This window comes from Alligator sinensis, unplaced genomic scaffold (genome assembly GCF_000455745.1).
Source record: "Alligator sinensis unplaced genomic scaffold, ASM45574v1 scaffold725_1, whole genome shotgun sequence".
NCBI classification, from domain to species: domain Eukaryota; kingdom Metazoa; phylum Chordata; order Crocodylia; family Alligatoridae; genus Alligator; species Alligator sinensis.
The window spans coordinates 655,469-667,377 of record NW_005842686.1 but is presented as its reverse complement, the minus strand read 5'-3'; positions in this window follow the sequence as shown (position 1 = coordinate 667,377).

Here is an 11,909-nt window from a genome sequence, read left to right as displayed (position 1 = left end):
CCCTACTCCTTCCTTCCCAGAGTTACAGGTCACATCCATCTCTCACACTGAAGTCACCAAGGAGAATAATCTTGTCCTCCCTGTGAGTATTAGTCAGAACATGGTCAAGGTTGGAATAAAACTGCTTTTTGACATCCTTGTCAGCATCAAACAATGTTGTGTATGCACTGATGACAGTAGTATACTGGTTGTTACTGAGCTTAAGACAGTGGGTCATAAGACATTTGTTAATGACAACAGAGATCTCCATAAATTGACTAAATTGATGATTCTTGATGGCAAAACCAATGTCATGAATGTGTTTGTCCCCACCTGCCACAAGGAGGTGTAGCCTCCACCTTCTTCCTTCAGCTGACCTTCACCCAGTAGTCCTGTCTCACTCAGAGCTGCAATGTCATGTTATATCTGACTAGTTTACTGGCAATTCTTCTTTCTGGTGGTTTGTTGTCTTGGTCCATATATTATGGTGCAATATTCCATGTTGTGAAAATTGGTGTCTTATGATTTTGACTACAGAGAGAATGATTCGGTTATCCAACCATGAACAAATAAGACAGCGTAGGTTTAGGGAACATTTTCTAGGCCCTTCCTTATATGGGGGGAGCAGAGGGAATCCTGAATAGGACTGCTCAGTCATGGTAGCAGCTGCCAAATTTCACCCACATTTCAACCCAGGTGCTAGGTGACCATTAGGCTACCACTGCCTGCATCTGGATTTATGGCTGGAGACTCCTGGATACACTAGTCCTGTCTCCTTTGCCACTGGTCTTCTGCCACAGGGCTTTTGGAAGTTAGTAAAGGAGAGCATGTTGTTTTCTGTGGTAGAAGTTTGCTTATGATTCTGTTTAACCATAAGAAGCTGATGCACAGAAACAGTTTTGGGCCCCCCACTACAGAAACAATGTAGACAATTTGGAGAGAGTCCAGTAGTGGGCAACAAAAATGGCCAGGGGGGTGGGGCACATGGCTTATGAGGAGAGGCTGAGGGAACTGAGCTTAGTCTGGAAAAGAGAATACTGAGGGGGAATTTAACAACAGCCTTCAATTAGCTGAAGGCTGGTTCCAAAGAGGATGGAGCTAGACTGTTCTCAATGGTGGCATATGACAAAAGAAGGAGCGGTAGTCTCAAGGTGCAGCAAGGAAAGTTTAGGTTAGGATTTTAGGTTAGATATTTCCCACTGGGAGGGTAGGAATATATTTATGATACTAAAGAGCAAGTCTGTGCTCCTGGACTTCAGCATGAAGATGGTCTTATTGCCTGAAACTAAGTCTACTGGAGATTTTTGTTCAAACAGTTCTATAGTGTCTTTCAGGCCTCTTTAAAACTGAGCTAATGTTAGCAAGATTAGCCTTTCCCCCACAAATGTCTCTACTATAGACAAGAATATAAAATCTGTGACACTGTCATTTATGCAGCTAAGTTAATACCTGGCCTCCTGCAGTTGAGTGCTTAGAAATAAAGCTTAAAGCTAAGAGTTTTTCTATTATCATCTGTTTCCTACAGTCCCAAAGGTCTACCTAAATGCAGCACTCTCCTGAAAATGAAACGAAACATGTTTTTAGCATCCTCCAAAGTATTTAATCCCCAAAGAAAAAAAAGTGTTAAAAGGTTTCTAATTGGTCTCTAATGAAACTTTTTCTCTTCAAATTGTTATGTAGTCTATAAATTTCAAGTTTAAGTTAGAGGGGATACAACACAGTTAACTTGCCATTGTACACAACCAAAAGCCCCTTCTTGCAATAAGGCCAAATATCCAGAATGTGGGTAAATCATTGAGGTTGCAATAGCTACTACGTATCTGTGAAGATATGCTTGATTAGTGGCTTTGTCCTCCATTGTGCTGAATGCTATTCTTCACTGAACATGATGCTGAAGGAGTCCTCAGCTGGAAAGCTTCATGATACTAGTAGGAAATAGCTTTGTATGGACTCCACAAATCCAGTTCAACCCCAGTGTAGTGGAATGGTACTTTGTTGTGCCTTAGATGCCTGTATCTCCATCACTAAGGGAGGCAGTTGGCCATTCAGGAGCACATAGTTTATATTTCCAATTACATCTTTCCTAAGGACTAATTATTTTCTAAAGGTTTTATTGATATTGCCTATAAATCCATAGGGGTATTTCAATATTACCAGAGAACCATCTAATTATTTTATTATTGTGTTACCAGCATAAGAATAATTATTTACAAATAATAAGAGCTAAAGGGACTATTGGCTACTTTACTAAAATGACTCAGACAGCATTTTGGACTTTGGAAGGTATAAAACAGACTCTAAATATTTTACAGGTGTGCAAGTTTAAGAGCTTCTTCAGAAGTGTGGGTTGCTCCATCCCATAGTACTAAATCTACTGCTGTTTTGGAACTTATTCCAACATTTTCATCTTTTGTTCAGATCATTTCCAGTCAAAATGAGGTCAGTGTCCCGGTAGACTAAAAAAGAGCTGTTCATCCATATATACAATGCTGAGCTAATAGGAATGCACCCTGTAGCAAAGTACAATTAGATTGTAATTGATAAATGGGGAATATATGAGTTATTAAGCAGTTAATTAGTGCTAAGATGCTAAACCAAGTAGAACCAAGTAAGTAAAGGTATAAAAGGTAAAATAAGCAGTGTTTAAATGATATAGACACTAATTGCTTTGACAAATCAATACCTAGAATGTATTAATAACCACATTTCAAAGGACCAAATGTAATTGACTTACTGAGGTTTTATTTGGATCTTACTCACCAAGCTTTCAGCCATTTTCTTTTTTTGACAGCTCAGAATATATCACAGCATGGAGGAACTACATATATAAGGTCTCATTTTAATCCATTAGGACTGTTCCTACACAGAGAAGAGAAACACAAGTACTGAGACAGAGGAATAGATTTGTCTGAGGCCATTGTCAAGAACCAGAATAAGAATGCAAGTCTTTCAAGATGCAGCCAGTTTATCTGATTGCATCTTAACCTTTTTGAAGATGAATATTTATAGTCTCTTACTAAAAACAATGTGTAGGATGATTGATGACCCTCTAAGTGGGCACCTGAGGCTGGTTCCCTTCTTGCCTCCCCACCCCACCACCTTTTAGTTACACTATTGCCTAACTAATACCTAAACATTTACTTTACATTGCATATAGCATATAAACACACATATTCTGCATTTAAAATTGAAACTTTGCATAGCCAGGGCTTGACTGAAAGAAATGTTAAGATTCTACACAACTGCATGGTCAGATGGCTGAACTGAAGTTCATTTGTCTTACATGAGAGAAAGTAGTTCATAGTGACAAAAAAGCTTCCAGCCCTCCAATTAGGACAGAGTAATTAGCATGTTTATCTGATCACTTGAGCAGTTACATTATTACATGCAAGTGCAAATGTGACTAAACCAATTTAAATGATTTTAAGCCTTCATTAAAAGACATGTCAGCTATTAAAATAATGTTGCATAAAGTACTCAATATTGCTAAGTTGAAAAACACATATAGACCTGGAAAAGAGTTTCTTGAAGATAACAAGGGCATTTCTAGTGACTTCAATGCCTTTTGGATCAGGCAGCTACTTTTTAAAGGTTTTGAGTTAAATTCTATCCAAGTCAATTGATGTCTTGCAAATGACTTCAGTAAGGCCAGGATTTCATCCTTCCTGATTACTAGCATAGATTGAAACATAGATTTAATAAAATATCTCCTATATTTCTCTGTGACTATATGCCATTCATTATCTGTGTTAACTTCATGATAAAGTAAAACCTGCCTTGCTGTTCATATCCAACTGCATAATTTGAAAGCTTGAAGATCAGAGTATTGTGCAGTCAATGCACTGTAAAATATTTGCAATAAAAAGAGATGAGCATACATAAATACACAAATCAGAATAGAGTTATACTCAGGATGGGAATTTAAAAAAATCTATTCTCCATTTGCTCATTGCAATTTATTTGACTCATTCTATATGGTAGTACCCAGCAGAGTTGCTATGCTGTAGTTAAAGCTGACTTTGCTATTTCTACCATAACTATTATCATTTTTTATTGATTTTAGCCTTTCTATTTTATTCACCATCCCCTAAAACTCATGTTCTGAGTCATTCAGATTCCGTCCCCCACTCCTCCTGTGATTTCATTTAAAATCAACTTGCTACTGTTAGAATGATCCTGGATATTTATTATTATTATTAGTCAGGTTAGCATCTAGAGTATGCATGATGTTTTATAAGGTTAAACTTAGGCCCTTTCCCATAGATTTTATTATTTAAAGTTCCAGTCTTCGAAACCACATAAGAATGTGTCTAACTTTAAGCACGTGAGTAGGCCCACTAAAGTCAATGATTTTTTTCTCTATTCCAAACTATATAAGGAAAAAGGACAAGAAGGAACCTCCTGAGAGATCTAGTTGAGTAGCTATGATTGTGTTTATTTGTTTTGTTTTTGTGTTGTGCTTTAGTTTTGTCCCAATTACTCAAGTTAGAGGATGCTCCAAAATTTCATTCTTGTAACAATTAAAAATCTTTCAATTTGCAGTTAAATGTGTTGCCATTTTCTATTCCAGTTTGTTCTAGTGTCAACCTTGTCCTTTAAATTAATAATTAATTTTCCTCTCTAATATTTGCATGTGGGTATATTTCTAGGCAGCAAACATATCTTATCACAAGCAAAACAAGCTAAGCTTTTTTAGCCTCCTCTCCTAAGACAGCCTGTTCATTTCCCTGATCTTCTTCTCTGAACCTGTTCTAGTTTTAATTAATCTTTCTTGACCAGTCTTAGACAATCAGAACTGTACACATTATTCCAAACCAGGTCTTGTTAGCACTTTTCCAATACATCTTGGTATCATAGCTGCAGTTTGCAGCTCCACCACACTGGTGGCTAATAGGCAGCCTGATTTGGACAGTGCAAACAGACCTTTCTTCTCCACTGTCACATCCCACTGATGAACTCTCAGATTATAAACATGTTTAATTATGTTAATTATGTTTAATTATAATTATTAAACATGTTTAATAATAATAATAATAATCCTGAGTAAAATAAGAAAGTTTGTGTCATTTCTGTCATGAAGGATGGTTAAGTCAAGGAGCAAGAAAGAACAAATGGGAAATTATGAATCCAGATCTTCTTTTGGGGATACATATCATACTGCTAAAGTTCTATTCAGAGACTTAATATTACAGAACAGAGTAATATTACTAAAAAAAAAATGATACACTTGTAACAGAACCTGAAACTAACTGGGCCTGTCCTGCAAGCACAAGATTTGGGCTAAGTAGACTTTCTTAATATTAGCAGGTATTTCAGGGGACTTTCACTATGTTTTCAAAAAACTTGAACTGACCTGAAATAAGCTTGTTTCAATGTATTGCTTCAGGTGAAAAGCAAACTAGTTGATAGGTTTGTGAAAAGAATACTTTCCTAAAAAGTGAGATACGTGAGTTTGAATCCAGGATACCCAAGGTCACTCCTAGAACTGATGTATGGTGATTCTGTGATCTTGAGTAAAACATTTAACTGTTGTTAATTTCTTAATGACATCCCTCCAAACAAGAGTGATAAGTGTCTAGATTTATGTTTGTAAAGCACTCTGAGATTCTTTGGTGGAAGAATTTATATCATTGCACAACGGTGGTATATTACATTCTAAATTAAATGTCAAAGTACTTATTTCTTAATTACCTGCAAATGAAAAGCTCACTTTATATATACTGTAATGGACTTGATTCAATTCTGCTGACAGAATCCGTGTTTCAGGTTTCTGTTAGTAACATTCTGGAAAAAGAGGTCATCATGACACAAGTGAGCTTCAACTCAACCCTATGCCCATATCTCCCCTAACTGACAGATTCCAGAAACTGGGTAGGTAAAAAGCATGGCTAGAGAACCAGGAAAACATGTTGATTCAGCAGATCTCCTGAGCTGTCTATATGATTTATGAATACTGCTTTGTAATACTGTTCCATCTTTAAGAACCAAAACTGTGGGCACAGGCTGTACTAGCACCTGCCAAAATAAATGAATTAGCCCTGTTTTTTTCATACAACTACCACTACAAACTGTACTCCCTATTATTATTCTTTATTGATCTATTGATTCTACTTTACTAGTCCACCTTAAAAGTTATCAAATTGCAGAAAGCCATTTTAGGTTATTGTGCTCTGAGGAACTACAAAGTGGAGATGTGTTTTCTTGACAACCTGCAGCTCTTGTGCTTCCCATTGATTCCCTTGATATTCAGTAAATTATATATGCTCCAAAAGTTTTATTTCAAAAGTTGAATGTAGAGTTCCTGGTATCTAATTTTGCCTTGGGGCTTCAAATCTGAAGCGTGGATAGCCCTTTCACATACATCACATGCATTTTGTGGCATCTCAAAAGCCTTTGAGGCACCACACCGCTCACATGTGTGTTTGCCTGGACACACTCAAGGGTGTGTGTCTCTATCTTCCTGAAAAGACTCCCACCATTAGGACATGCATTAGGTATTGCCAGTAATACCTTCCTGTCTTATTCTGGTCCAGTGGCAAAAAGGAAAGATGCGAAGGAGAACAAGTCATTGAAGGGAGAACAAGAACGCTGCCCTAAAAAGAAGCAGATCATGGCTTCTGGGCCTGTTTCATGCTATCACTGGGGTAGAAACTCCTATTTCTGCACCTCCATTTTATCCAATAACTTCTAAATACAAGTTGGAAACTAAGTCATCAGGGCAGTAGAGGTGCATATAGGCACTAAAAAGCAGAATCAGATTTGGCCATTTGTAAGTTTGCCCAAATCTAAGTATTGCCACTACCTATGCTTTCTCTGTGGATAAATAAAAGAGTTCAGTCTCCAGGCTTCTCAATCTACTGATTTAGATGAGTACTAAGTACATGTAAAAGAGAAAGAAATGATCTGTAGAGGGATAGGAGTAATGGCCCAAAATATTCCTGCTAATTTTTCTTCTATTTTTCACTGTATATTTAAGATTGTCCTTGTCTAACATTTGCAGTCCATATGCTGATGCAGCATCATCTCTGCTTTTCCTTTTGTTCACTTGGCTACTCTGTTATTTATGTCCTGTAAATGGTGTAATTAAACTTGGCATTACTGAAAAAGTAGTTAGCAAGAAGTCATTCATATTCATTTAGAGAATAAGCACATAGTTATTTAATTATTATTATGCAGACTTCATGCAATATTTCATTTGCTTTGTGACTATTTTACATGTTTAAGGTTCATAGTAAATAAACTTTCTTTGACTATGTATTTACATATAAGCCCATTTCAGATAAGATGCTATGCATTTTTTTTAAACTATGAAGCTGAAAATACTCAATAATATACATATGAAATCAAAACAATGATAATGCATTCTGGAACAAATGCAGTGTAAATGCATGCCTTGCTCTGCTGGGATGAATCAGGATTATTCCACTGTGTCATAAAGAGGAATGCAAATCACAGTAACTGTATAGGTATAACAAGTAAATGCATAGCAATCCACTGGTTTTATTTAAGTGCATCTACAAAACAACTGCACTTTAATATACTTATGCTGCAGAGCTTTATCTCTAAATCCTCTGAATATTTTACATGATATGGTGAAATAGAATAGGCCCACAATCAATGTATGATGAAAGTGTTATCTGAGAATGGTTGATGTGTCTGTGATCAGATGGGGCCCATTAGGATATGCAAACACATCTGTCGGGAATTGCAGGGTCGCTGATATAATAGATTTGGGGCCCTGGTGCATTCCCTTGATTTTTTTTTTTAGATCTTTTGTTAATAAACTGAAAATGCCAAAACATTATTGTTAATTAAGATCTGAAGGAAAAAAATCAAGACAGTGAGGAAAATAACACCTTTTTGATGTTTGACTGAAAAGACTGTGTGGAGTGGCAAGACCAGATGCTGTATATTAAGCACACACCACATTAAATCAGCTATTCTCTTTGTTTTGACACTTTTTTTCCCCTTAGTCCTTTTGGTACTGCTTGTCAAAAGCTTCCTGACACAAAGGTTTTCAAATAAATATATCTTTCAAGGTTTCTCTTCTGGCAAGTTACATAGGATAATATTTTCATAGATTAATTCCACATTACCCTTCTCCTATTGATAGGCCAGAAAAGTTTTCATTATTTATTCTTTTCGTTTTAAAAGCCTGTCTATCAAGACATGTATCCTTCCTTGGAATAACTGAAAACTGCAAACATTGGTAATTAAGATTCTGAACACACTTTCTTCCTGGCTTGTTTGATTTAATATCTTGAGATTCTTCTTTATTTACCAGGAATTTCTTCTATATTTCAGCTCACTAATTGTCAGGTCTTGCTAGGCTGGCAGCGCTTCCCTTTGATTGAAGGATAATATTCACTAGAAAGAAACAAACCAGGCAAGAAAAAGCTGGGCCCTGCTGCAGCAGGCATTGTTTAATTTGGCTCTCTGGGGCTGGCTGCAAATCCTCCTCGTTGTGTGCTGTTCTAAAGATTACCAGTCTAGAAACAAGCAAGTGAAGAAAGGAAATTTCATGTCTGGTTATTTAGCTTTTTACACAAAGGATGACATGCACTTTTCTGAGCATCTGCCTTTGCTTGATTAGGTAGCTGTTAAGTCTCTGGCTTTATCTAAGCTTCTTTGATCTGATGGCTTCATAATATTGATTATATTAAAACACACCTGTGAGGACCATACATGCATTCATATGAGCAGGAACAAAGAGCAAAACAACATTTCAGGGCTGTACGTTAAACTTTAAGGTGAAACAAAATTAGCAAATTATCTTTTATTATCAAAATGTATGCACCCAGCTTTCACTCAAAGGCAGGGAAAGAAATCATTCAAGTACTGAGAACCTTGAGAAACTATTTAAGCTTTCATCCTAGGCTTTTTGTGAGTGATTTCAAGATTCATTAGCTGGGAATCAAAAAATGCGTTACCTCATCATGATGTGTTACAGGCTTTTTGACAGATTTAGCTTATCCTTCTCCGTTACAGTGTTGTTTCCCTTGGCTAGAAATATTTAAGTAGACTTATCAAGGGGCTCAGTAATAAAGAACTGATCCTCCCCCCCTACTCATGTGCCAGTTTGCTGATATCTGAGATGTAAATGCTCCCATGACGGGGGTTGGTGTGGGATGGGGGTTATTTTCCTTAATCTTTGGCTGGATTTTGAAATAGAAACCAGCATAAATAAATATGCTGTAAGATTTGTTTGGCATAACTCAAAGTCTTTTAGTTACCACAAGCGATGTTATTTGAATATGGAAAAGTTAAAGGCTATCCGTTGTTATTTGATCCTCAAGCTATCATTGATTCTGTGGGATTTAGTCCTCTTTTAAATTACTTTTTTTCTATAATCAGTATATTACTTATTAGATCTGCTCACTCTTCCTTTGCTTGTTCAGAACAAAAACATTTCTGAACAGATCCATTTGGATAAAATAAGAACTAACATTCTTCTTTTTCTAGTTTATCATTCAAATCCCATTTCTAACCCACTATTTGAAAAAAGGTAATATAATTCACACATGTATGTTCCTGGCTTTGGACAAAATGGAAATGGAAATAATATGAGAGACATGATCTGTGCTGTTTTACCAAATTATTCCAAATGAACAAGTACTGCTAACAAAATACCCCTAATGCAGAAATGCAATGTATGAGCAGCAGTGATTTTTAAGAAGCCAGTAGAGATAGGTACTTCTGTCTTTCTTTAAATGAAAGAAAAGCAAAATAGAGAATTATGGAGAATAAAAAAAATTAATCATAATAGTTTTTTTAAATGAGAACTTAGATTCATTAATATCCTTGTGGATCTTGGCCTGAGTGCTGTGGCTTATTCACAGAAATAAGTGTAATGCAAATATATTTTCCTATACGGACCTGTTATTTAATATCTGATATCTGGAAAATGTATGTGCATGGATCCCTATGCTATGCCAGTCAATGTGTCTCAGCTCCGTCCTAGGGATTCCAATTCTTTGTACTCAGAAATCATTAATAAATATAAACTAATTATTAATTTGTTAAAAATATCATACCTATAAATGACACTTTAATTAATTTACCTGTTAAATTAAATAAGTCCTTAAACTATTGAAAATAAATAATTTGCACTCTTTCACTTGGACTTAAATCATTTGACAAATGTATGCCTGCGTACACATTCCTCTAGGACTAAGCAGACAGAAAAAAAAAAGAAACATGCTTATTAAAGCTTTCTCGATCTAAAGCAATGAGCCGATGGAAGGAAATATAGCTCTCCTGCAAAGAACTAAGAAACACTAGTTTCCTGAAGTAGATGTAAGAGCTCCCAATATTCCCCATGAAAATGCAGGGTGAAATCCTGACTTCACTGAAGCTTACTTTTTTGTGACATAGAATTACTCCAAAACTTTGGGTGCCCTTGAGAAATGGCTTGCCCTTCTGCAAGGAGTGGTAGAAAATGGAAAAAGAAAAATCAAGATTTCCTGACAATTATATACACAGCATACTGCTGCGGCAATATGCAAGAGATTGAAAAAATTCTGGAAATCAAGGTTTCCCTGAGGGATGCCAATAATGACCATGAGAGCTTCAAGCTTCTGAAAAAGAGGTTGAAAGAACTGGTAGAAGCTGCAGTCCAGGATGCAAGAACTCAAGCCCATTTCCAACAACTAATTGGAAGAACTCATTGGAAGAACAACTAATTAGAAAAGCAACTAAATGGGGAATATTGGGAGCTCTTACATCTTACCACTAGTTCAGGAAGCTAGTGGTTCTTATGAGTTCTTCTGCCTTCAGGCTCTGAAGTGCCTCTTTCTTGCTTGACCTAACTGCCATGTCAATCAGGCTGTTATCCCCCTTATTAGTGGGAAAAAACAAACAAACAATAGCTTGCTGGAGCCACTGGTTCCCATTTCAGAAGAAGTCCATGAGAAGTTTCTAGAGTCTTTCAATCAAGGTCATGGGCAGGTCCAGGACTGGTGGCTACCAAATTAGCAGCTGCCAGGTTATTGATGACCAGGGCCCACCCACAGTAGAAAAAGCTGGATGGACACCAGTGTCACCATTGCATTTATGCTCCAACTTCCTCAATGATGCCTTTCCAGTTTTTTGCTAGGTAGACTAGATGGCCTAGGAACATTCCAAGGGCTTTGAAGCCATTGCAGCACCAAGGCAGAACTCCAAGCAGGTCTGGAGGCCAACCATTGGTCCAGGTGCACAGCAGAAATGTGTTACTTTTGGCCTAGTTGATAAGGTCTGAGGAAGAATGCTCATAGCCCACTGACAGTGAATTAGAGGGTGGTCAAATAACAGTCAGATCATTAGCATACACTGTCACCTTAACTGAGGGGATAGCGGCTGCGGTTGCAGCTGATGAGAGGGCCATGATTCTCAGGCACCACCACAGTGTGTGGAACAGTGGGATGAAGGCTAATGTTTAAACCAAAGATTTCTGTGGCTGCCAGCAGGCCCCACAGCAGGAACATATTGTCTGTTTCTGCCAGGTATGCAGTAGCTCTCTATGACCAAGGCTGTGACCATGTTGAGTAGGTTGGTCATGGCTTTGGTCAGGATTTCATAAGCAGCACAAAGGAGCAATATTGGTCACCATTTCTTAATGTCAATGAGATCCCTTTTATTGGCTAGCAGCACCTGCCCAGTAGTTGATAAGCTGACATTCAACGATCTCCTGAGAGATGCACAGAAGGTCTGAGCCAAGAACGGGTGAGAAAGCCTTGTACAGTTCAATGGGTAATCCATCGAGGTCTACCATCTTTCTCATGGTGAAGCCCTCAAGGGTAGTAGTCAGCTCTACCAATGATAGCTTCTGATTAAGCTTTTTAGGCTCAGATATGGAGAATTTGGGAAAGCCCTAATGCCGATGCTGAATGGTCTCTGGATAGGCAGGCTTGGCTGCAGAATGCTCCATATAGAAGCTATTGGCATGCTTT